The sequence below is a fragment of the Aristolochia californica genome, unplaced genomic scaffold (assembly GCF_029961685.1).
Source record: "Aristolochia californica isolate CCGP_79_NKW_82.1479 unplaced genomic scaffold, dmAriCali1.0.hap1 SCAF_4, whole genome shotgun sequence".
Taxonomy (NCBI): Eukaryota; Viridiplantae; Streptophyta; class Magnoliopsida; order Piperales; family Aristolochiaceae; genus Aristolochia; species Aristolochia californica.
In genome coordinates, this window is record NW_027182103.1 from 5022316 (window position 1) to 5043539 (window position 21224).

Sequence of the window (21224 nt, forward strand, 5' to 3'; positions counted from 1 at the left end):
CCCTCTCCATCCTACCGATCCCTTCCCCGGCTTCACTCTCCCCCACGTTCTTTTCCACATTCCCACATCAGATAAAATAGAAAATTAAAATCCAACTCACGCAAAAATCGAGATATAAAAAAATTTGACAATGAGCGCCATTAAGCAATAAAACTGAACCGAACTGCATTCATGACGGGTTAAACAAATCAAAATCATATTTTTTTTATTTTTTTCCTCCTGCTCTTCTACCCGAACGATTCGAACCCTTAAAAATCATAAAACAAACTGTACGTGCAAAAACGTGTTTCGCCGCCCCTAACCGCGGCCTTGTGAGGGGCAAATTAGCAGGCAGCACAGGAACAAAGGGCAAAAAAAAGGGGTGCAACACGAGGACCTTCCAGGAGGTCACCCATCCTAGTACTACTCTACCCAAGCGCGCTTAACTTCGGAGTTTTGATGGGATCCGATGCATTAGTGCTGGTATGATCGCACCCGTTTCTGTTACCCTCTCCATCCTACCGATCCCTTCCCCGGCTTCACTCTCCCCCACGTTCTTTTCCACATTCCTACATCAGATAAAATAGAAAATTAAAATCCAACTCACGCAAAAATCGAGATATAAAAAAATTTGACAATGTGCGCCATTAAGCAATAAAACTGAACCGAACTGCATTCATGACGGGTTAAACAAATCAAAATCATATTTTTTTTATTTTTTTCCTCCTGCTCTTCTACCCGAACGATTCGAACCCTTAAAAATCATAAAACAAACTGTACGTGCAAAAACGTGTTTCGCCGCCCCTAACCGCGGCCTTGTGAGGGGCAAATTAGCAGGCAGCACAGGAACAAAGGGCAAAAAAAAGGGGTGCAACACGAGGACTTCCCAGGAGGTCACCCATCCTAGTACTACTCTCGCCCAAGCGCGCTTAACTTCGGAGTTCTGATGGGATCCGGTGCATTAGTGCTGGTATGATCGCACCCGTTTCTGTTACCCTCTCCATCCTACCGATCCCTTCCCCGGCTTCACTCTCCCCCACGTTCTTTTCCACATTCCTACATCAGATAAAATAGAAAATTAAAATCCAACTCACGCAAAAATCGAGATTTAAAAAAATTTGACAATGAGCGCCATTAAACAATAAAACTGAACCGAACTGCATTCATGACGGGTTAAACAAATCAAAATCATATTTTTTTTAATTTTTTCTTCCTGCTCTTCTACCCGAACGATTCAAACCTTTAAAAATCATAAAACAAACTGTACGTGCAAAAACGTGTTTCGCCGCCCCTAACCGCGGCCTTGTGAGGGGCAAATTAGCAGGCACTACAGGAACAAAGGCCAAAAAAAAGGGGTGCAACACGAGAACTTCCCAGGAGGTCACCCATCCTAGTACAACTCTCGCCCAAGCGTGCTTAACTTCGGAGTTCTGATGGGATCCGGTGCATTAGTGGTGGTATGATCGCACCCGTTTATGTTACCCTCTCCATCCTACCAATCCCTTCCCCGGCTTCACTCTCCCCCACGTTCTTTTCCACATTCCTACATAAGATAAAATAGAAAATTAAAATCCAACTCACGCAAAAATCGAGATATAAAAAAATTTGACAATGAGCGCCATTAAGCAATAAAATTGAATCGAACTGCATTCATGACGGGTCAAACAAATCAAAATCATATTTTTTTAATTTTTTCTTCCTGCTCTTCTACCCGAACGATTCGAACCCTTAAAAAACATAAAACAAACTGTACGTGCAAAAACGTGTTTCGCCGCCCCTAACCGCGGCGTTGTGAGGGGCAAATTAGCAGGCAGCACAGGAACAAAGGGCAAAAAAAAGGGGTGCAACACGAGGACCTTCCAGGAGGTCACCCATCCTAGTACTACTCTACCCAAGCGCGCTTAACTTCGGAGTTCTGATGGGATTCGGTGCATTAGTGCTGGTATGATCGCACCCGTTTCTGTTACCCTCTCCATCCTACCGATCCCTTCCCCGGCTTCACTCTCCCCCACGTTCTTTTCCACATTCCTACATCAGATAAAATAGAAAATTAAAATCCAACTCACGCAAAAATCGAGATATAAAAAAATATTGACAATGAGCGCCATTAAACAATAAAACTGAACCGAACTGCATTCATGACGGGTTAAACAAATCAAAATCATATTTTTTTTATTTTTTTCCTCCTGCTCTTCTACCCGAACGATTCGAACCCTTAAAAATCATAAAACAAACTGTACGTGCAAAAACGTGTTTCGCCGCCCCTAACCGCGGCCTTGTGAGGGGCAAATTAGCAGGCAGCACAGGAACAAAGGGCAAAAAAAAGGGTGCAACACGAGGACTTCCCAGGAGGTCACCCATCCTAGTACTACTCTCGCCCAAGCGCGCTTAACTTCGGAGTTCTGATGGGATCCGGTGCATTAGTGCTGGTATGATCGCACCCGTTTCTGTTACCCTCTCCATCCTACCAATCCCTTCCCCGGCTTCACTCTCCCCCACGTTCTTTTCCACATTCCTACATAATATAAAATAGAAAATTAAAATCCAACTCACGCAAAAATCGAGATATAAAAAATTTTTGACAACGAGCGCCATTAAACAATAAAACTGAACCGAACTGCATTCATGACGGGTTAAACAAATCAAAATCATACTTTTTTTTTTTTTCCTCCTGCTCTTCTACCCGAACGATTCGAACCCTTAAAAAACATAAAACAAACTGTATGTGCAAAAACGTGTTTCGCCGCCCCTAACCGCGGCCTTGTGAGGGGCAAATTAGCAGGCAGCACAGGAACAAAGGGCAAAAAAAAGGGGTGCAAGACGAGGACTTCCCAGGAGGTCACCCATCCTAGTACTACTCTCGCCCAAGCGCGCTTAACTTCGGAGTTCTGATGGGATCCGGTGCATTAGTGCTGGTATGATCGCACCCGTTTCTGTTACCCTCTCCATCCTACCAATCCCTTCCCCGGCTTCACTCTCCCCCACGTTCTTTTCCACATTCCTACATCAGATAAAATAGAAAATTAAAATCCAACTCACGCAAAAATCGAGATATAAAAAAATATTGACAATGAGCGCCATTAAACAATAAAACTGAACCGAACTGCATTCATGACGGGTTAAACAAATCAAAATCATACTTTTTTTTTTTTCCTCCTGCTCTTCTACCCGAACGATTCGAACCCTTAAAAAACATAAAACAAACTGTATGTGCAAAAACGTGTTTCGCCGCCCTAACCGCGGCCTTGTGAGGGGCAAATTAGCAGGCAGCATAGGAACAAAGGGCAAAAAAAAGGGGTGCAACACGAGGACTTCCCAGGAGGCCACCCATCCTAGTACTACTCTCGCCCAAGCGCGCTTAACTTCGGAGTTCTGATGGGATCCGGTGCATTAGTGCTGGTATGATCGCACCCGTTTCTGTTACCCTCTCCATCCTACCAATCCCTTCCCCGGCTTCACTCTCCCCCACGTTCTTTTCCACATTCCTACATCAGATAAAATAGAAAATTAAAATCCAACTCACGCAAAAATCGAGATATAAAAATTTTTTGACAATGAGCGCCATTAAACAATAAAACTGAACCGAACTGCATTCATGACAGGTTAAACAAATCAAAATCATACTTTTTTTTTTTTTCCTCCTGCTCTTCTACCCGAACGATTCGAACCCTTAAAAAACATAAAACAAACTGTAAGTGCAAAAACGTGTTTCGCCGCCCCTAACCGCGGCCTTGTGAGGGGCAAATTAGCAGGCAGCCCAGGAACAAAGGGCAAAAAAAAGGGGTGCAACACGAGGACTTCCCAGGAGGTCACCCATCCTAGTACTACTCTCGCCCAAGCGCGCTTAACTTCGGAGTTCTGATGGGATCCGGTGCATTAGTGCTGGTATGATCGCACCCGTTTCTGTTACCCTCTCCATCCTACCAATCCCTTCCCCGGCTTCACTCTCCCCCACGTTCTTTTCCACATTCCTACATCAGATAAAATAGAAAATTAAAATCCAACTCACGCAAAAATCAAGATATAAAATTTTTTTGACAATGAGCGCCTTTAAACAATAAAACTGAACCGAACTGCATTCATGACGGGTTAAACAAATCAAAATCATACTTTTTTTTTTTTTCCTCCTGCTCTTCTACCCGAACGATTCGAACCCTTAAAAAACATAAAACAAACTGTATGTGCAAAAACGTGTTTCGCCGCCCCTAACCGCGGCCTTGTGAGGGGCAAATTAGCAGGCAGCACAGCAACAAAGGGCAAAAAAGAGGGGTGCAACACGAGGACTTCCCAGGAGGTCACCCATCCTAGTACTACTCTCGCCCAAGCGCGCTTAACTTCGGAGTTCTGATGGGATCCGGTGCATTAGTGCTGGTATGATCGCACCCGTTTCTATTACCCTCTCCATCCTACCAATCCCTTCCCCGGCTTCACTCTCCCCCACGTTCTTTTCCACATTCCTACATCAGATAAAATAGAAAATTAAAATCCAACTCACGCAAAAATCGAGATATAAAAAAATTTGACAATGAGCGCCATTAAGCAATAAAACTGAACCGAACTGCATTCATGACGGGTTAAACAAATCAAAATCATATTTTTTTTATTTTTTTCCTCCTGCTCTTCTACCCGAACGATTCGAACCCTTAAAAATCATAAAACAAACTGTACGTGCAAAAACGTGTTTCGCCGCCCCTAACCGCGGCCTTGTGAGGGGCAAATTAGCAGGCAGCACAGGAACAAAGGGCAAAAAAAAGGGGTGCAACACGAGGACTTCCCAGGAGGTCACCCATCCTAGTACTACTCTCGCCCAAGCGCGCTTAACTTCGGAGTTCTGATGGGATCCGGTGCATTAGTGCTGGTATGATCGCACCCGTTTCTGTTACCCTCTCCATCCTACCAATCCCTTCCCCGGCTTCACTCACCCCCACGTTCTTTTCCACATTCCTACATCAGATAAAATAGAAAATTAAAATCCAACTCACGCAAAAATCGAGATATAAAAATTTTTTGACAACGAGCGCCATTAAACAATAAAACTGAACCGAACTGCATTCATGACGGGTTAAACAAATCAAAATCATAGTTTTTTTTTTTTTCCTCCTGCTCTTCTACCCGAACGATTCGAACCCTTAAAAAACATAAAACAAACTGTATGTGCAAAAACGTGTTTCGCCGCCCCTAACCGCGGCCTTGTGAGGGGCAAATTAGCAGGCAGCACAGGAACAAAGGGCAAAAAAAAGGGGTGCAACACGAGGACTTCCCAGGAGGTCACCCATCCTAGTACTACTCTCGCCCAAGCGCGCTTAACTTCGGAGTTCTGATGGGATCCGGTGCATTAGTGCTGGTATGATCGCACCCGTTTCTGTTACCCTCTCCATCCTACCAATCCCTCCCCCGGCTTCACTCTCCCCCACGTTCTTTTCCACATTCCTACATCAGATAAAATAGAAAATTAAAATCCAACTCACGCAAAAATCGAGATATAAAAAAATTTGACAATGAGCGCCATTAAGCAATAAAACTGAACCGAACTGCATTCATGACGGGTTAAACAAATCAAAATCATATTTTTTTTATTTTTTTCCTCCTGCTCTTCTACCCGAACGATTCGAACCCTTAAAAATCATAAAACAAACTGTACGTGCAAAAACGTGTTTCGCCGCCCCTAACCGCGGCCTTGTGAGGGGCAAATGAGCAGGCAGCACAGGAACAAAGGGCAAAAAAAAGGGGTGCAACACGAGGACTTCCCAGGAGGTCACCCATCCTAGTACTACTCTCGCCCAAGCGCGCTTAACTTCGGAGTTCTGATGGGATCCGGTGCATTAGTGCTGGTATGATCGCACCCGTTTCTGTTACCCTCTCCATCCTACCAATCCCTTCCCCGGCTTCACTCTCCCCCACGTTCTTTTCGACATTCCTACATCAGATAAAATAAAAAATTAAAATCCAACTCACGCAAAAATCGAGATATAAAAATTTTTTGACAACGAGCGCCATTAAACAATAAAACTGAACCGAACTGCATTCATGACGGGTTAAACAAATCAAAATCATACTTTTTTTTTTTTTCCTCCTGCTCTTCTACCCGAACGATTCGAACCCTTAAAAAACATAAAACAAACTGTATGTGCAAAAACGTGTTTCGCCGCCCCTAACCGCGGCCTTGTGAGGGGCAAATTAGCAGGCAGCACAGGAACAAAGGGCAAAAAAAAGGGGTGCAACACGAGGACTTCCCTGGAGGTCACCCATCCTAGTACTACTCTCGCCCAAGCGCGCTTAACTTCGGAGTTCTGATGGGATCCGGTGCATTAGTGCTGGTATGATCGCACCCGTTTCTGTTACCCTCTCCATCCTACCAATCCCTTCCCCGGCTTCACTCTCCCCCACGTTCTTTTCCACATTCCTACATCAGATAAAATAGAAAATTAAAATCCAACTCACGCAAAAATCGAGATATAAAAAAATTTGACAATGAGCGCCATTAAGCAATAAAACTGAACCGAACTGCATTCATGACGGGTTAAACAAATCAAAATCATATTTTTTTTATTTTTTTCCTCCTGCTCTTCTACCCGAACGATTCGAACCCTTAAAAATCATAAAACAAACTGTACGTGCAAAAACGTGTTTCGCCGCCCCTAACCGCGGCCTTGTGAGGGGCAAATTAGCAGGCAGCACAGGAACAAAGGGCAAAAAAAAGGGGTGCAACACGAGGACTTCCCAGGAGGTCACCCATCCTAGTACTACTCTCGCCCAAGCGCGCTTAACTTCGGAGTTCTGATGGGATCCGGTGCATTAGTGCTGGTATGATCGCACCCGTTTCTGTTACCCTCTCCATCCTACCAATCCCTTCCCCGGCTTCACTCTCCCCCACGTTCTTTTCCACATTCCTACATCAGATAAAATAGAAAATTAAAATCCAACTCACGCAAAAATCGAGATATAAAAAAATATTGACAATGAGCGCCATTAAACAATAAAACTGAACCGAACTGCATTCATGACGGGTTAAACAAATCAAAATCATACTTTTTTTTTTTTCCTCCTGCTCTTCTACCCGAACGATTCGAACCCTTAAAAAACATAAAACAAACTGTATGTGCAAAAACGTGTTTCGCCGCCCTAACCGCGGCCTTGTGAGGGGCAAATTAGCAGGCAGCACAGGAACAAAGGGCAAAAAAAAGGGGTGCAACACGAGGACTTCCCAGGAGGCCACCCATCCTAGTACTACTCTCGCCCAAGCGCGCTTAACTTCGGAGTTCTGATGGGATCCGGTGCATTAGTGCTGGTATGATCGCACCCGTTTCTGTTACCCTCTCCATCCTACCAATCCCTTCCCCGGCTTCACTCTCCCCCACGTTCTTTTCCACATTCCTACATCAGATAAAATAGAAAATTAAAATCCAACTCACGCAAAAATCGAGATATAAAAAATTTTTGACAATGAGCGCCATTAAACAATAAAACTGAACCGAACTGCATTCATGACAGGTTAAACAAATCAAAATCATACTTTTTTTTTTTTTCCTCCTGCTCTTCTACCCGAACGATTCGAACCCTTAAAAAACATAAAACAAACTGTAAGTGCAAAAACGTGTTTCGCCGCCCCTAACCGCGGCCTTGTGAGGGGCAAATTAGCAGGCAGCCCAGGAACAAAGGGCAAAAAAAAGGGGTGCAACACGAGGACTTCCCAGGAGGTCACCCATCCTAGTACTACTCTCGCCCAAGCGCGCTTAACTTCGGAGTTCTGATGGGATCCGGTGCATTAGTGCTGGTATGATCGCACCCGTTTCTGTTACCCTCTCCATCCTACCAATCCCTTCCCCGGCTTCACTCTCCCCCACGTTCTTTTCCACATTCCTACATCAGATAAAATAGAAAATTAAAATCCAACTCACGCAAAAATCAAGATATAAAAATTTTTTGACAATGAGCGCCTTTAAACAATAAAACTGAACCGAACTACATTCTTGACGGGTTAAACAAATCAAAATCATACTTTTTTTTTTTTTCCTCCTGCTCTTCTACCCGAACGATTCGAACCCTTAAAAAACATAAAACAAACTGTATGTGCAAAAACGTGTTTCGCCGCCCCTAACCGCGGCCTTGTGAGGGGCAAATTAGCAGGCAACACAGGAACAAAGGGCAAAAAAGAGGGGTGCAGCACGAGGACTTCCCAGGAGGTCACCCATCCTAGTACTACTCTCGCCCAAGCGCGCTTAACTTCGGAGTTCTGATGGGATCCGGTGCATTAGTGCTGGTATGATCGCACCCGTTTCTGTTACCCTCTCCATCCTACCAATCCCTTCCCCGGCTTCACTCTCCCCCACGTTCTTTTCCACATTCCTACATCAGATAAAATAGAAAATTAAAATCCAACTCACGCAAAAATCGAGATATAAAAAAATTTGACAATGAGCGCCATTAAGCAATAAAACTGAACCGAACTGCATTCATGACGGGTTAAACAAATCAAAATCATATTTTTTTTATTTTTTTCCTCCTGCTCTTCTACCCGAACGATTCGAACCCTTAAAAATCATAAAACAAACTGTACGTGCAAAAACGTGTTTCGCCGCCCCTAACCGCGGCCTTGTGAGGGGCAAATTAGCAGGCAGCACAGGAACAAAGGGCAAAAAAAAGGGTGCAACACGAGGACTTCCCAGGAGGTCACCCATCCTAGTACTACTCTCGCCCAAGCGCGCTTAACTTCGGAGTTCTGATGGGATCCGGTGCATTAGTGCTGGTATGATCGCACCCGTTTCTGTTACCCTCTCCATCCTACCAATCCCTTCCCCGGCTTCACTCTCCCCCACGTTCTTTTCCACATTCCTACATAATATAAAATAGAAAATTAAAATCCAACTCACGCAAAAATCGAGATATAAAAAATTTTTGACAACGAGCGCCATTAAACAATAAAACTGAACCGAACTGCATTCATGACGGGTTAAACAAATCAAAATTATACTTTTTTTTTTTTTCCTCCTGCTCTTCTACCCGAACGATTCGAACCCTTAAAAAACATAAAACAAACTGTATGTGCAAAAACGTGTTTCGCCGCCCCTAACCGCGGCCTTGTGAGGGGCAAATTAGCAGGCAGCACAGGAACAAAGGGCAAAAAAAAGGGGTGCAAGACGAGGACTTCCCAGGAGGTCACCCATCCTAGTACTACTCTCGCCCAAGCGCGCTTAACTTCGGAGTTCTGATGGGATCCGGTGCATTAGTGCTGGTATGATCGCACCCGTTTCTGTTACCCTCTCCATCCTACCAATCCCTTCCCCGGCTTCACTCTCCCCCACGTTCTTTTCCACATTCCTACATCAGATAAAATAGAAAATTAAAATCCAACTCACGCAAAAATCGAGATATAAAAAAATTTTGACAATGAGCGCCATTAAACAATAAAACTGAACCGAACTGCATTCATGACGGGTTAAACAAATCAAAATCATACTTTTTTTTTTTTTCCTCCTGCTCTTCTACCCGAACGATTCGAACCCTTAAAAAACATAAAACAAACTGTATGTGCAAAAACGTGTTTCGCCGCCCCTAACCGCGGCCTTGTGAGGGGCAAATTAGCAGGCAGCACAGGAACAAAGGGCAAAAAAAAGGGGTGCAACACGAGGACTTCCCAGGAGGTCACCCATCCTAGTACTACTCTCGCCCAAGCGCGCTTAACTTCGGAGTTCTGATGGGATCCGGTGCATTAGTGCTGGTATGATCGCACCCGTTTCTGTTACCCTCTCCATCCTACCAATCCCTTCCCCGGCATCACTCTCCCCCACGTTCTTTTCCACATTCCTACATCAGATAAAATAGAAAATTAAAATCCAACTCACGCAAAAATCGAGATATAAAAAATTTTTGACAATGAGCGCCATTAAACAATAAAACTGAACCGAACTGCATTCATGACGGGTTAAACAAATCAAAATCATACTTTTTTTTTTTTTCCTCCTGCTCTTCTACCCGAACGATTCGAACCCTTAAAAAACATAAAACAAACTGTATGTGCAAAAACGTGTTTCGCCGCCCCTAACCGCGGCCTTGTGAGGGGCAAATTAGCAGGCAGCACAGGAACAAAGGGCAAAAAAAAGGGGTGCAACACGAGGACTTCCCAGGAGGTCACCCATCCTAGTACTACTCTCGCCCAAGCGCGCTTAACTTCGGAGTTCTGATGGGATCCGGTGCATTAGTGCTGGTATGATCGCACCCGTTTCTGTTACCCTCTCCATCCTACCAATCCCTTCCCCGGCATCACTCTCCCCCACGTTCTTTTCCACATTCCTACATCAGATAAAATAGAAAATTAAAATCCAACTCACGCAAAAATCGAGATATAAAAAAATTTTGACAATGAGCGCCATTAAACAATAAAACTGAACCGAACTGCATTCATGACGGGTTAAACAAATCAAAATCATACTTTTTTTTTTTTTCCTCCTGCTCTTCTACCCGAACGATTCGAACCCTTAAAAAACATAAAACAAACGGTATGTGCAAAAACGTGTTTCGCCGCCCCTAACCGCGGCCTTGTGAGGGGCAAATTAGTAGGCAGCACAGGAACAAAGGGCAAAAAAAAGGGGTGCAACACGAGGACTTCCCAGGAGGTCACCCATCCTAGTACTACTCTCGCCCAAGCGCGCTTAACTTCGGAGTTCTGATGGGATCCGGTGCATTAGTGCTGGTATGATCGCACCCGTTTCTGTTACCCTCTCCATCCTACCAATCCCTTCCCCGGCTTCACTCTCCCCCACGTTCTTTTCCACATTCCTACATCAGATAAAATAGAAAATTAAAATCCAACTCACGCAAAAATCGAGATATAAAAAATTTTTGACAATGAGCGCCATTAAACAATAAAACTGAACCGAACTGCATTCATGACGGGTTAAACAAATCAAAATCATACTTTTTTTTTTTTTCCTCCTGCTCTTCTACCCGAACGATTCGAACCCTTAAAAAACATAAAACAAACTGTATGTGCAAAAACGTGTTTCGCCGCCCCTAACCGCGGCCTTGTGAGGGGCAAATTAGCAGGCAGCACAGGAACAAAGGGCAAAAAAAAGGGGTGCAACACGAGGACTTCCCAGGAGGTCACCCATCCTAGTACTACTCTCGCCCAAGCGCGCTTAACTTCGGAGTTCTGATGGGATCCGGTGCATTAGTGCTGGTATGATCGCACCCGTTTCTGTTACCCTCTCCATCCTACCAATCCCTTCCCCGGCTTCACTCTCCCCCACGTTCTTTTCCACATTCCTACATCAGATAAAATAGAAAATTAAAATCCAACTCACGCAAAAATCGAGATATAAAAAATTTTTGACAATGAGCGCCATTAAACAATAAAACTGAACCGAACTGCATTCATGACGGGTTAAACAAATCAAAATCATACTTTTTTTTTTTTTCCTCCTGCTCTTCTACCCGAACGATTCGAACCCTTAAAAAACATAAAACAAACTGTATGTGCAAAAACGTGTTTCGCCGCCCCTAACCGCGGCCTTGTGAGGGGCAAATTAGCAGGCAGCACAGGAACAAAGGGCAAAAAAAAGGGGTGCAACACGAGGACTTCCCAGGAGGTCACCCATCCTAGTACTACTCTCGCCCAAGCGCGCTTAACTTCGGAGTTCTGATGGGATCCGGTGCATTAGTGCTGGTATGATCGCACCCGTTTCTGTTACCCTCTCCATCCTACCAATCCCTTCCCCGGCTTCACTCTCCCCCACGTTCTTTTCCACATTCCTACATCAGATAAAATAGAAAATTAAAATCCAACTCACGCAAAAATCGAGATATAAAAAAATTTTGACAATGAGCGCCATTAAACAATAAAACTGAACCGAACTGCATTCATGACGGGTTAAACAAATCAAAATCATACTTTTTATTTTTTTCCTCCTGCTCTTCTACCCGAACGATTCGAACCCTTAAAAAACATAAAACAAACTGTATGTGCAAAAACGTGTTTCGCCGCCCCTAACCGCGGCCTTGTGAGGGGCAAATTAGCAGGCAGCACAGGAACAAAGGGCAAAAAAAAGGGGTGCAACACGAGGACTTCCCAGGAGGTCACCCATCCTAGTACTACTCTCGCCCAAGCGCGCTTAACTTCGGAGTTCTGATGGGATCCGGTGCATTAGTGCTGGTATGATCGCACCCGTTTCTGTTACCCTCTCCATCCTACCAATCCCTTCCCCGGCTTCACTCTCCCCCACGTTCTTTTCCACATTCCTACATCAGATAAAATAGAAAATTAAAATCCAACTCACGCAAAAATCGAGATATAAAAATTTTTTGACAATGAGCGCCATTAAACAATAAAACTGAACCGAACTGCATTCATGACGGGTTAAACAAATCAAAATCATACTTTTTTTTTTTTTCCTCCTGCTCTTCTACCCGAACGATTCGAACCCTTAAAAAACATAAAACAAACTGTATGTGCAAAAACGTGTTTCGCCGCCCCTAACCGCGGCCTTGTGAGGGGCAAATTAGCAGGCAGCACAGGAACAAAGGGCAAAAAAAAGGGGTGCAACACGAGGACTTCCCAGGAGGTCACCCATCCTAGTACTACTCTCGCCCAAGCGCGCTTAACTTCGGAGTTCTGATGGGATCCGGTGCATTAGTGCTGGTATGATCGCACCCGTTTCTGTTACCCTCTCCATCCTACCAATCCCTTCCCCGGCTTCACTCTCCCCCACGTTCTTTTCCACATTCCTACATCAGATAAAATAGAAAATTAAAATCCAACTCACGCAAAAATCGAGATATAAAAAAATTTTGACAATGAGCGCCATTAAACAATAAAACTGAACCGAACTGCATTCATGACGGGTTAAACAAATCAAAATCATACTTTTTTTTTTTTTCCTCCTGCTCTTCTACCCGAACGATTCGAACCCTTAAAAAACATAAAACAAACTGTATGTGCAAAAACGTGTTTCGCCGCCCCTAACCGCGGCCTTGTGAGGGGCAAATTAGCAGGCAGCACAGGAACAAAGGGCAAAAAAAAGGGGTGCAACACGAGGACTTCCCAGGAGGTCACCCATCCTAGTACTACTCTCGCCCAAGCGCGCTTAACTTCGGAGTTCTGATGGGATCCGGTGCATTAGTGCTGGTATGATCGCACCCGTTTCTGTTACCCTCTCCATCCTACCAATCCCTTCCCCGGCTTCACTCTCCCCCACGTTCTTTTCCACATTCCTACATCAGATAAAATAGAAAATTAAAATCCAACTCACGCAAAAATCGAGATATAAAAAAATTTTGACAATGAGCGCCATTAAACAATAAAACTGAACCGAACTGCATTCATGACGGGTTAAACAAATCAAAATCATACTTTTTTTTTTTTTCCTCCTGCTCTTCTACCCGAACGATTCGAACCCTTAAAAAACATAAAACAAACTGTATGTGCAAAAACGTGTTTCGCCGCCCCTAACCGCGGCCTTGTGAGGGGCAAATTAGCAGGCAGCACAGGAACAAAGGGCAAAAAAAAGGGGTGCAACACGAGGACTTCCCAGGAGGTCACCCATCCTAGTACTACTCTCGCCCAAGCGCGCTTAACTTCGGAGTTCTGATGGGATCCGGTGCATTAGTGCTGGTATGATCGCACCCGTTTCTGTTACCCTCTCCATCCTACCAATCCCTTCCCCGGCTTCACTCTCCCCCACGTTCTTTTCCACATTCCTACATCAGATAAAATAGAAAATTAAAATCCAACTCACGCAAAAATCGAGATATAAAAAAATTTTGACAACGAGCGCCATTAAACAATAAAACTGAACCGAACTGCATTCATGACGGGTTAAACAAATCAAAATCATACTTTTTTTTTTTTTCCTCCTGCTCTTCTACCCGAACGATTCGAACCCTTAAAAAACATAAAACAAACTGTATGTGCAAAAACGTGTTTCGCCGCCCCTAACCGCGGCCTTGTGAGGGGCAAATTAGCAGGCAGCACAGGAACAAAGGGCAAAAAAAAGGGGTGCAACACGAGGACTTCCCAGGAGGTCACCCATCCTAGTACTACTCTCGCCCAAGCGCGCTTAACTTCGGAGTTCTGATGGGATCCGGTGCATTAGTGCTGGTATGATCGCACCCGTTTCTGTTACCCTCTCCATCCTACCAATCCCTTCCCCGGCTTCACTCTCCCCCACGTTCTTTTCCACATTCCTACATCAGATAAAATAGAAAATTAAAATCCAACTCACGCAAAAATCGAGATATAAAAAATTTTTGACAATGAGCGCCATTAAACAATAAAACTGAACCGAACTGCATTCATGACGGGTTAAACAAATCAAAATCATACTTTTTTTTTTTTTCCTCCTGCTCTTCTACCCGAACGATTCGAACCCTTAAAAAACATAAAACAAACTGTATGTGCAAAAACGTGTTTCGCCGCCCCTAACCGCGGCCTTGTGAGGGGCAAATTAGCAGGCAGCACAGGAACAAAGGGCAAAAAAAAGGGGTGCAACACGAGGACTTCCCAGGAGGTCACCCATCCTAGTACTACTCTCGCCCAAGCGCGCTTAACTTCGGAGTTCTGATGGGATCCGGTGCATTAGTGCTGGTATGATCGCACCCGTTTCTGTTACCCTCTCCATCCTACCAATCCCTTCCCCGGCTTCACTCTCCCCCACGTTCTTTTCCACATTCCTACATCAGATAAAATAGAAAATTAAAATCCAACTCACGCAAAAATCGAGATATAAAAAAATTTTGACAATGAGCGCCATTAAACAATAAAACTGAACCGAACTGCATTCATGACGGGTTAAACAAATCAAAATCATACTTTTTTTTTTTTTCCTCCTGCTCTTCTACCCGAACGATTCGAACCCTTAAAAAACATAAAACAAACTGTATGTGCAAAAACGTGTTTCGCCGCCCCTAACCGCGGCCTTGTGAGGGGCAAATTAGCAGGCAGCACAGGAACAAAGGGCAAAAAAAAGGGGTGCAACACGAGGACTTCCCAGGAGGTCACCCATCCTAGTACTACTCTCGCCCAAGCGCGCTTAACTTCGGAGTTCTGATGGGATCCGGTGCATTAGTGCTGGTATGATCGCACCCGTTTCTGTTACCCTCTCCATCCTACCAATCCCTTCCCCGGCTTCACTCTCCCCCACGTTCTTTTCCACATTCCTACATCAGATAAAATAGAAAATTAAAATCCAACTCACGCAAAAATCGAGATATAAAAAAATTTTGACAATGAGCGCCATTAAACAATAAAACTGAACCGAACTGCATTCATGACGGGTTAAACAAATCAAAATCATACTTTTTTTTTTTTTCCTCCTGCTCTTCTACCCGAACGATTCGAACCCTTAAAAAACATAAAACAAACTGTATGTGCAAAAACGTGTTTCGCCGCCCCTAACCGCGGCCTTGTGAGGGGCAAATTAGCAGGCAGCACAGGAACAAAGGGCAAAAAAAAGGGGTGCAACACGAGGACTTCCCAGGAGGTCACCCATCCTAGTACTACTCTCGCCCAAGCGCGCTTAACTTCGGAGTTCTGATGGGATCCGGTGCATTAGTGCTGGTATGATCGCACCCGTTTCTGTTACCCTCTCCATCCTACCAATCCCTTCCCCGGCTTCACTCTCCCCCACGTTCTTTTCCACATTCCTACATCAGATAAAATAGAAAATTAAAATCCAACTCACGCAAAAATCGAGATATAAAAAAATTTTGACAATGAGCGCCATTAAACAATAAAACTGAACCGAACTGCATTCATGACGGGTTAAACAAATCAAAATCATACTTTTTTTTTTTTTCCTCCTGCTCTTCTACCCGAACGATTCGAACCCTTAAAAAACATAAAACAAACTGTATGTGCAAAAACGTGTTTCGCCGCCCCTAACCGCGGCCTTGTGAGGGGCAAATTAGCAGGCAGCACAGGAACAAAGGGCAAAAAAAAGGGGTGCAACACGAGGACTTCCCAGGAGGTCACCCATCCTAGTACTACTCTCGCCCAAGCGCGCTTAACTTCGGAGTTCTGATGGGATCCGGTGCATTAGTGCTGGTATGATCGCACCCGTTTCTGTTACCCTCTCCATCCTACCAATCCCTTCCCCGGCTTCACTCTCCCCCACGTTCTTTTCCACATTCCTACATCAGATAAAATAGAAAATTAAAATCCAACTCACGCAAAAATCGAGATATAAAAAAATTTTGACAATGAGCGCCATTAAACAATAAAACTGAACCGAACTGCATTCATGACGGGTTAAACAAATCAAAATCATACTTTTTTTTTTTTTCCTCCTGCTCTTCTACCCGAACGATTCGAACCCTTAAAAAACATAAAACAAACTGTATGTGCAAAAACGTGTTTCGCCGCCCCTAACCGCGGCCTTGTGAGGGGCAAATTAGCAGGCAGCACAGGAACAAAGGGCAAAAAAAAGGGGTGCAACACGAGGACTTCCCAGGAGGTCACCCATCCTAGTACTACTCTCGCCCAAGCGCGCTTAACTTCGGAGTTCTGATGGGATCCGGTGCATTAGTGCTGGTATGATCGCACCCGTTTCTGTTACCCTCTCCATCCTACCAATCCCTTCCCCGGCTTCACTCTCCCCCACGTTCTTTTCCACATTCCTACATCAGATAAAATAGAAAATTAAAATCCAACTCACGCAAAAATCGAGATATAAAAAAATTTTGACAATGAGCGCCATTAAACAATAAAACTGAACCGAACTGCATTCATGACGGGTTAAACAAATCAAAATCATACTTTTTTTTTTTTTCCTCCTGCTCTTCTACCCGAACGATTCGAACCCTTAAAAAACATAAAACAAACTGTATGTGCAAAAACGTGTTTCGCCGCCCCTAACCGCGGCCTTGTGAGGGGCAAATTAGCAGGCAGCACAGGAACAAAGGGCAAAAAAAAGGGGTGCAACACGAGGACTTCCCAGGAGGTCACCCATCCTAGTACTACTCTCGCCCAAGCGCGCTTAACTTCGGAGTTCTGATGGGATCCGGTGCATTAGTGCTGGTATGATCGCACCCGTTTCTGTTACCCTCTCCATCCTACCAATCCCTTCCCCGGCTTCACTCTCCCCCACGTTCTTTTCCACATTCCTACATCAGATAAAATAGAAAATTAAAATCCAACTCACGCAAAAATCGAGATATAAAAAATTTTTGACAATGAGCACCATTAAACAATAAAACTGAACCGAACTGCATTCATGACGGGTTAAACAAATCAAAATCATACTTTTTTTTTTTTTCCTCCTGCTCTTCTACCCGAACGATTCGAACCCTTAAAAAACATAAAACAAACTGTATGTGCAAAAACGTGTTTCGCCGCCCCTAACCGCGGCCTTGTGAGGGGCAAATTAGCAGGCAGCACAGGAACAAAGGGCAAAAAAAAGGGGTGCAACACGAGGACTTCCCAGGAGGTCACCCATCCTAGTACTACTCTCGCCCAAGCGCGCTTAACTTCGGAGTTCTGATGGGATCCGGTGCATTAGTGCTGGTATGATCGCACCCGTTTCTGTTACCCTCTCCATCCTACCAATCCCTTCCCCGGCTTCACTCTCCCCCACGTTCTTTTCCACATTCCTACATCAGATAAAATAGAAAATTAAAATCCAACTCACGCAAAAATCGAGATATAAAAAAATTTTGACAATGAGCGCCATTAAACAATAAAACTGAACCGAACTGCATTCATGACGGGTTAAACAAATCAAAATCATACTTTTTTTTTTTTTCCTCCTGCTCTTCTACCCGAACGATTCGAACCCTTAAAAAACATAAAACAAACTGTATGTGCAAAAACGTGTTTCGCCGCCCCTAACCGCGGCCTTGTGAGGGGCAAATTAGCAGGCAGCACAGGAACAAAGGGCAAAAAAAAGGGGTGCAACACGAGGACTTCCCAGGAGGTCACCCATCCTAGTACTACTCTCGCCCAAGCGCGCTTAACTTCGGAGTTCTGATGGGATCCGGTGCATTAGTGCTGGTATGATCGCACCCGTTTCTGTTACCCTCTCCATCCTACCAATCCCTTCCCCGGCTTCACTCTCCCCCACGTTCTTTTCCACATTCCTACATCAGATAAAATAGAAAATTAAAATCCAACTCACGCAAAAATCGAGATATAAAAAAATTTTGACAATGAGCGCCATTAAACAATAAAACTGAACCGAACTGCATTCATGACGGGTTAAACAAATCAAAATCATACTTTTTTTTTTTTTCCTCCTGCTCTTCTACCCGAACGATTCGAACCCTTAAAAAACATAAAACAAACTGTATGTGCAAAAACGTGTTTCGCCGCCCCTAACCGCGGCCTTGTGAGGGGCAAATTAGCAGGCAGCACAGGAACAAAGGGCAAAAAAAAGGGGTGCAACACGAGGACTTCCCAGGAGGTCACCCATCCTAGTACTACTCTCGCCCAAGCGCGCTTAACTTCGGAGTTCTGATGGGATCCGGTGCATTAGTGCTGGTATGATCGCACCCGTTTCTGTTACCCTCTCCATCCTACCAATCCCTTCCCCGGCTTCACTCTCCCCCACGTTCTTTTCCACATTCCTACATCAGATAAAATAGAAAATTAAAATCCAACTCACGCAAAAATCGAGATATAAAAAAATTTTGACAATGAGCGCCATTAAACAATAAAACTGAACCGAACTGCATTCATGACGGGTTAAACAAATCAAAATCATACTTTTTTTTTTTTCCTCCTGCTCTTCTACCCGAACGATTCGAACCCTTAAAAAACATAAAACAAACTGTATGTGCAAAAACGTGTTTCGCCGCCCCTAACCGCGGCCTTGTGAGGGGCAAATTAGCAGGCAGCACAGGAACAAAGGGCAAAAAAAAGGGGTGCAACACGAGGACTTCCCAGGAGGTCACCCATCCTAGTACTACTCTCGCCCAAGCGCGCTTAACTTCGGAGTTCTGATGGGATCCGGTGCATTAGTGCTGGTATGATCGCACCCGTTTCTGTTACCCTCTCCATCCTACCAATCCCTTCCCCGGCTTCACTCTCCCCCACGTTCTTTTCCACATTCCTACATCAGATAAAATAGAAAATTAAAATCCAACTCACGCAAAAATCGAGATATAAAAAAATTTTGACAATGAGCGCCATTAAACAATAAAACTGAACCGAACTGCATTCATGACGGGTTAAACAAATCAAAATCATACTTTTTTTTTTTTTCCTCCTGCTCTTCTACCCGAACGATTCGAACCCTTAAAAAACATAAAACAAACTGTATGTGCAAAAACGTGTTTCGCCGCCCCTAACCGCGGCCTTGTGAGGGGCAAATTAGCAGGCAGCACAGGAACAAAGGGCAAAAAAAAGGGGTGCAACACGAGGACTTCCCAGGAGGTCACCCATCCTAGTACTACTCTCGCCCAAGCGCGCTTAACTTCGGAGTTCTGATGGGATCCGGTGCATTAGTGCTGGTATGATCGCACCCGTTTCTGTTACCCTCTCCATCCTACCAATCCCTTCCCCGGCTTCACTCTCCCCCACGTTCTTTTCCACATTCCTACATCAGATAAAATAGAAAATTAAAATCCAACTCACGCAAAAATCGAGATATAAAAAATTTTTGACAATGAGCGCCATTAAACAATAAAACTGAACCGAACTGCATTCATGACGGGTTAAACAAATCAAAATCATACTTTTTTTTTTTTTCCTCCTGCTCTTCTACCCGAACGATTCGAACCCTTAAAAAACATAAAACAAACTGTATGTGCAAAAACGTGTTTCGCCGCCCCTAACCGCGGCCTTGTGAGGGGCAAATTAGCAGGCAGCACAGGAACAAAGGGCAAAAAAAAGGGGTGCAACACGAGGACTTCCCAGGAGGTCACCCATCCTAGTACTACTCTCGCCCAAGCGCGCTTAACTTCGGAGTTCTGATGGGATCCGGTGCATTAGTGCTGGTATGATCGCACCCGTTTCTGTTACCCTCTCCATCCTACCAATCCCTTCCCCGGCTTCACTCTCCCCCACGTTCTTTTCCACATTCCTACATCAGATAAAATAGAAAATTAAAATCCAACTCACGCAAAAATCGAGATATAAAAAAATTTTGACAATGAGCGCCATTAAACAATAAAACTGAACCGAACTGCATTCATGACGGGTTAAACAAATCAAAATCATACTTTTTTTTTTTTTCCTCCTGCTCTTCTACCCGAACGATTCGAACCCTTAAAAAACATAAAACAAACTGTATGTGCAAAAACGTGTTTCGCCGCCCCTAACCGCGGCCTTGTGAGGGGCAAATTAGCAGGCAGCACAGGAACAAAGGGCAAAAAAAAGGGGTGCAACACGAGGACTTCCCAGGAGGTCACCCATCCTAGTACTACTCTCGCCCAAGCGCGCTTAACTTCGGAGTTCTGATGGGATCCGGTGCATTAGTGCTGGTATGATCGCACCCGTTTCTGTTACCCTCTCCATCCTACCAATCCCTTCCCCGGCTTCACTCTCCCCCACGTTCTTTTCCACATTCCTACATCAGATAAAATAGAAAATTAAAATCCAACTCACGCAAAAATCGAGATATAAAAAAATTTTGACAATGAGCGCCATTAAACAATAAAACTGAACCGAACTGCATTCATGACGGGTTAAACAAATCAAAATCATACTTTTTTTTTTTTTCCTCCTGCTCTTCTACCCGAACGATTCGAACCCTTAAAAAACATAAAACAAACTGTATGTGCAAAAACGTGTTTCGCCGCCCCTAACCGCGGCCTTGTGAGGGGCAAATTAGCAGGCAGCACAGGAACAAAGGGCAAAAAAAAGGGGTGCAACACGAGGACTTCCCAGGAGGTCACCCATCCTAGTACTACTCTCGCCCAAGCGCGCTTAACTTCGGAGTTCTGATGGGATCCGGTGCATTAGTGCTGGTATGATCGCACCCGTTTCTGTTACCCTCTCCATCCTACCAATCCCTTCCCCGGCTTCACTCTCCCCCACGTTCTTTTCCACATTCCTACATCAGATAAAATAGAAAATTAAAATCCAACTCACGCAAAAATCGAGATATAAAAAAATTTTGACAATGAGCGCCATTAAACAATAAAACTGAACCGAACTGCATTCATGACGGGTTAAACAAATCAAAATCATACTTTTTTTTTTTTTCCTCCTGCTCTTCTACCCGAACGATTCGAACCCTTAAAAAACATAAAACAAACTGTATGTGCAAAAACGTGTTTCGCCGCCCCTAACCGCGGCCTTGTGAGGGGCAAATTAG

The 21224-nt window shown here is 44.3% G+C and overlaps 42 non-coding genes and 1 pseudogene across 42 annotated transcripts; all 43 read right to left on the reverse strand.

The window, feature by feature from the left end:
* Positions 1 to 358: 358 nt before the first annotated feature.
* LOC137964283 (5S ribosomal RNA) lies at positions 359 to 476 on the reverse strand (annotated as a pseudogene).
* A 368-nt stretch (positions 477 to 844) lies between these two features.
* LOC137964130 (5S ribosomal RNA) lies at positions 845 to 963 on the reverse strand. The gene has a single exon (XR_011115353.1). It is a non-coding gene; the product is annotated as a 5S ribosomal RNA (ribosomal RNA).
* A 368-nt stretch (positions 964 to 1331) lies between these two features.
* Positions 1332 to 1450, reverse strand: LOC137964261 (5S ribosomal RNA). Its single transcript, XR_011115477.1, has one exon. It is a non-coding gene; the product is annotated as a 5S ribosomal RNA (ribosomal RNA).
* Positions 1451 to 1817: 367 nt separating this feature from the next.
* Positions 1818 to 1935, reverse strand: LOC137964281 (5S ribosomal RNA). The gene has a single exon (XR_011115496.1). It is a non-coding gene; the product is annotated as a 5S ribosomal RNA (ribosomal RNA).
* A 368-nt stretch (positions 1936 to 2303) lies between these two features.
* Positions 2304 to 2422, reverse strand: LOC137964211 (5S ribosomal RNA). Its single transcript, XR_011115430.1, has one exon. It is a non-coding gene; the product is annotated as a 5S ribosomal RNA (ribosomal RNA).
* A 367-nt stretch (positions 2423 to 2789) lies between these two features.
* On the reverse strand, positions 2790 to 2908 carry LOC137964222 (5S ribosomal RNA). The gene has a single exon (XR_011115441.1). It is a non-coding gene; the product is annotated as a 5S ribosomal RNA (ribosomal RNA).
* Positions 2909 to 3273: 365 nt separating this feature from the next.
* On the reverse strand, positions 3274 to 3392 carry LOC137964216 (5S ribosomal RNA). Its single transcript, XR_011115435.1, has one exon. It is a non-coding gene; the product is annotated as a 5S ribosomal RNA (ribosomal RNA).
* A 367-nt stretch (positions 3393 to 3759) lies between these two features.
* LOC137964141 (5S ribosomal RNA) lies at positions 3760 to 3878 on the reverse strand. The gene has a single exon (XR_011115364.1). It is a non-coding gene; the product is annotated as a 5S ribosomal RNA (ribosomal RNA).
* Positions 3879 to 4245: 367 nt separating this feature from the next.
* On the reverse strand, positions 4246 to 4364 carry LOC137964153 (5S ribosomal RNA). The gene has a single exon (XR_011115375.1). It is a non-coding gene; the product is annotated as a 5S ribosomal RNA (ribosomal RNA).
* Positions 4365 to 4732: 368 nt separating this feature from the next.
* On the reverse strand, positions 4733 to 4851 carry LOC137964165 (5S ribosomal RNA). The gene has a single exon (XR_011115386.1). It is a non-coding gene; the product is annotated as a 5S ribosomal RNA (ribosomal RNA).
* Positions 4852 to 5218: 367 nt separating this feature from the next.
* LOC137964177 (5S ribosomal RNA) lies at positions 5219 to 5337 on the reverse strand. Its single transcript, XR_011115398.1, has one exon. It is a non-coding gene; the product is annotated as a 5S ribosomal RNA (ribosomal RNA).
* Positions 5338 to 5705: 368 nt separating this feature from the next.
* LOC137964188 (5S ribosomal RNA) lies at positions 5706 to 5824 on the reverse strand. The gene has a single exon (XR_011115409.1). It is a non-coding gene; the product is annotated as a 5S ribosomal RNA (ribosomal RNA).
* A 367-nt stretch (positions 5825 to 6191) lies between these two features.
* Positions 6192 to 6310, reverse strand: LOC137964215 (5S ribosomal RNA). The gene has a single exon (XR_011115434.1). It is a non-coding gene; the product is annotated as a 5S ribosomal RNA (ribosomal RNA).
* A 368-nt stretch (positions 6311 to 6678) lies between these two features.
* LOC137964200 (5S ribosomal RNA) lies at positions 6679 to 6797 on the reverse strand. Its single transcript, XR_011115420.1, has one exon. It is a non-coding gene; the product is annotated as a 5S ribosomal RNA (ribosomal RNA).
* Positions 6798 to 7162: 365 nt separating this feature from the next.
* LOC137964217 (5S ribosomal RNA) lies at positions 7163 to 7281 on the reverse strand. The gene has a single exon (XR_011115436.1). It is a non-coding gene; the product is annotated as a 5S ribosomal RNA (ribosomal RNA).
* A 367-nt stretch (positions 7282 to 7648) lies between these two features.
* Positions 7649 to 7767, reverse strand: LOC137964212 (5S ribosomal RNA). Its single transcript, XR_011115431.1, has one exon. It is a non-coding gene; the product is annotated as a 5S ribosomal RNA (ribosomal RNA).
* Positions 7768 to 8134: 367 nt separating this feature from the next.
* Positions 8135 to 8253, reverse strand: LOC137964220 (5S ribosomal RNA). The gene has a single exon (XR_011115439.1). It is a non-coding gene; the product is annotated as a 5S ribosomal RNA (ribosomal RNA).
* Positions 8254 to 8620: 367 nt separating this feature from the next.
* LOC137964213 (5S ribosomal RNA) lies at positions 8621 to 8739 on the reverse strand. Its single transcript, XR_011115432.1, has one exon. It is a non-coding gene; the product is annotated as a 5S ribosomal RNA (ribosomal RNA).
* A 367-nt stretch (positions 8740 to 9106) lies between these two features.
* LOC137964225 (5S ribosomal RNA) lies at positions 9107 to 9225 on the reverse strand. Its single transcript, XR_011115443.1, has one exon. It is a non-coding gene; the product is annotated as a 5S ribosomal RNA (ribosomal RNA).
* Positions 9226 to 9592: 367 nt separating this feature from the next.
* On the reverse strand, positions 9593 to 9711 carry LOC137964224 (5S ribosomal RNA). The gene has a single exon (XR_011115442.1). It is a non-coding gene; the product is annotated as a 5S ribosomal RNA (ribosomal RNA).
* A 367-nt stretch (positions 9712 to 10078) lies between these two features.
* On the reverse strand, positions 10079 to 10197 carry LOC137964235 (5S ribosomal RNA). The gene has a single exon (XR_011115453.1). It is a non-coding gene; the product is annotated as a 5S ribosomal RNA (ribosomal RNA).
* A 367-nt stretch (positions 10198 to 10564) lies between these two features.
* Positions 10565 to 10683, reverse strand: LOC137964247 (5S ribosomal RNA). Its single transcript, XR_011115464.1, has one exon. It is a non-coding gene; the product is annotated as a 5S ribosomal RNA (ribosomal RNA).
* Positions 10684 to 11050: 367 nt separating this feature from the next.
* LOC137964259 (5S ribosomal RNA) lies at positions 11051 to 11169 on the reverse strand. The gene has a single exon (XR_011115475.1). It is a non-coding gene; the product is annotated as a 5S ribosomal RNA (ribosomal RNA).
* Positions 11170 to 11536: 367 nt separating this feature from the next.
* Positions 11537 to 11655, reverse strand: LOC137964270 (5S ribosomal RNA). Its single transcript, XR_011115486.1, has one exon. It is a non-coding gene; the product is annotated as a 5S ribosomal RNA (ribosomal RNA).
* A 367-nt stretch (positions 11656 to 12022) lies between these two features.
* On the reverse strand, positions 12023 to 12141 carry LOC137964282 (5S ribosomal RNA). Its single transcript, XR_011115497.1, has one exon. It is a non-coding gene; the product is annotated as a 5S ribosomal RNA (ribosomal RNA).
* Positions 12142 to 12508: 367 nt separating this feature from the next.
* LOC137964295 (5S ribosomal RNA) lies at positions 12509 to 12627 on the reverse strand. The gene has a single exon (XR_011115499.1). It is a non-coding gene; the product is annotated as a 5S ribosomal RNA (ribosomal RNA).
* Positions 12628 to 12994: 367 nt separating this feature from the next.
* LOC137964302 (5S ribosomal RNA) lies at positions 12995 to 13113 on the reverse strand. The gene has a single exon (XR_011115500.1). It is a non-coding gene; the product is annotated as a 5S ribosomal RNA (ribosomal RNA).
* A 367-nt stretch (positions 13114 to 13480) lies between these two features.
* LOC137964303 (5S ribosomal RNA) lies at positions 13481 to 13599 on the reverse strand. Its single transcript, XR_011115501.1, has one exon. It is a non-coding gene; the product is annotated as a 5S ribosomal RNA (ribosomal RNA).
* Positions 13600 to 13966: 367 nt separating this feature from the next.
* LOC137964304 (5S ribosomal RNA) lies at positions 13967 to 14085 on the reverse strand. Its single transcript, XR_011115502.1, has one exon. It is a non-coding gene; the product is annotated as a 5S ribosomal RNA (ribosomal RNA).
* Positions 14086 to 14452: 367 nt separating this feature from the next.
* On the reverse strand, positions 14453 to 14571 carry LOC137964305 (5S ribosomal RNA). The gene has a single exon (XR_011115503.1). It is a non-coding gene; the product is annotated as a 5S ribosomal RNA (ribosomal RNA).
* Positions 14572 to 14938: 367 nt separating this feature from the next.
* Positions 14939 to 15057, reverse strand: LOC137964306 (5S ribosomal RNA). Its single transcript, XR_011115504.1, has one exon. It is a non-coding gene; the product is annotated as a 5S ribosomal RNA (ribosomal RNA).
* A 367-nt stretch (positions 15058 to 15424) lies between these two features.
* On the reverse strand, positions 15425 to 15543 carry LOC137964307 (5S ribosomal RNA). Its single transcript, XR_011115505.1, has one exon. It is a non-coding gene; the product is annotated as a 5S ribosomal RNA (ribosomal RNA).
* A 367-nt stretch (positions 15544 to 15910) lies between these two features.
* Positions 15911 to 16029, reverse strand: LOC137964312 (5S ribosomal RNA). The gene has a single exon (XR_011115509.1). It is a non-coding gene; the product is annotated as a 5S ribosomal RNA (ribosomal RNA).
* A 367-nt stretch (positions 16030 to 16396) lies between these two features.
* Positions 16397 to 16515, reverse strand: LOC137964323 (5S ribosomal RNA). Its single transcript, XR_011115520.1, has one exon. It is a non-coding gene; the product is annotated as a 5S ribosomal RNA (ribosomal RNA).
* A 367-nt stretch (positions 16516 to 16882) lies between these two features.
* LOC137964334 (5S ribosomal RNA) lies at positions 16883 to 17001 on the reverse strand. The gene has a single exon (XR_011115531.1). It is a non-coding gene; the product is annotated as a 5S ribosomal RNA (ribosomal RNA).
* Positions 17002 to 17368: 367 nt separating this feature from the next.
* Positions 17369 to 17487, reverse strand: LOC137964346 (5S ribosomal RNA). Its single transcript, XR_011115543.1, has one exon. It is a non-coding gene; the product is annotated as a 5S ribosomal RNA (ribosomal RNA).
* A 367-nt stretch (positions 17488 to 17854) lies between these two features.
* On the reverse strand, positions 17855 to 17973 carry LOC137964358 (5S ribosomal RNA). The gene has a single exon (XR_011115554.1). It is a non-coding gene; the product is annotated as a 5S ribosomal RNA (ribosomal RNA).
* Positions 17974 to 18340: 367 nt separating this feature from the next.
* On the reverse strand, positions 18341 to 18459 carry LOC137964369 (5S ribosomal RNA). Its single transcript, XR_011115565.1, has one exon. It is a non-coding gene; the product is annotated as a 5S ribosomal RNA (ribosomal RNA).
* A 366-nt stretch (positions 18460 to 18825) lies between these two features.
* Positions 18826 to 18944, reverse strand: LOC137964381 (5S ribosomal RNA). Its single transcript, XR_011115578.1, has one exon. It is a non-coding gene; the product is annotated as a 5S ribosomal RNA (ribosomal RNA).
* A 367-nt stretch (positions 18945 to 19311) lies between these two features.
* Positions 19312 to 19430, reverse strand: LOC137964393 (5S ribosomal RNA). Its single transcript, XR_011115589.1, has one exon. It is a non-coding gene; the product is annotated as a 5S ribosomal RNA (ribosomal RNA).
* Positions 19431 to 19797: 367 nt separating this feature from the next.
* Positions 19798 to 19916, reverse strand: LOC137964400 (5S ribosomal RNA). Its single transcript, XR_011115596.1, has one exon. It is a non-coding gene; the product is annotated as a 5S ribosomal RNA (ribosomal RNA).
* A 367-nt stretch (positions 19917 to 20283) lies between these two features.
* LOC137964401 (5S ribosomal RNA) lies at positions 20284 to 20402 on the reverse strand. The gene has a single exon (XR_011115597.1). It is a non-coding gene; the product is annotated as a 5S ribosomal RNA (ribosomal RNA).
* A 367-nt stretch (positions 20403 to 20769) lies between these two features.
* LOC137964402 (5S ribosomal RNA) lies at positions 20770 to 20888 on the reverse strand. The gene has a single exon (XR_011115598.1). It is a non-coding gene; the product is annotated as a 5S ribosomal RNA (ribosomal RNA).
* Positions 20889 to 21224: the final 336 nt, after the last annotated feature.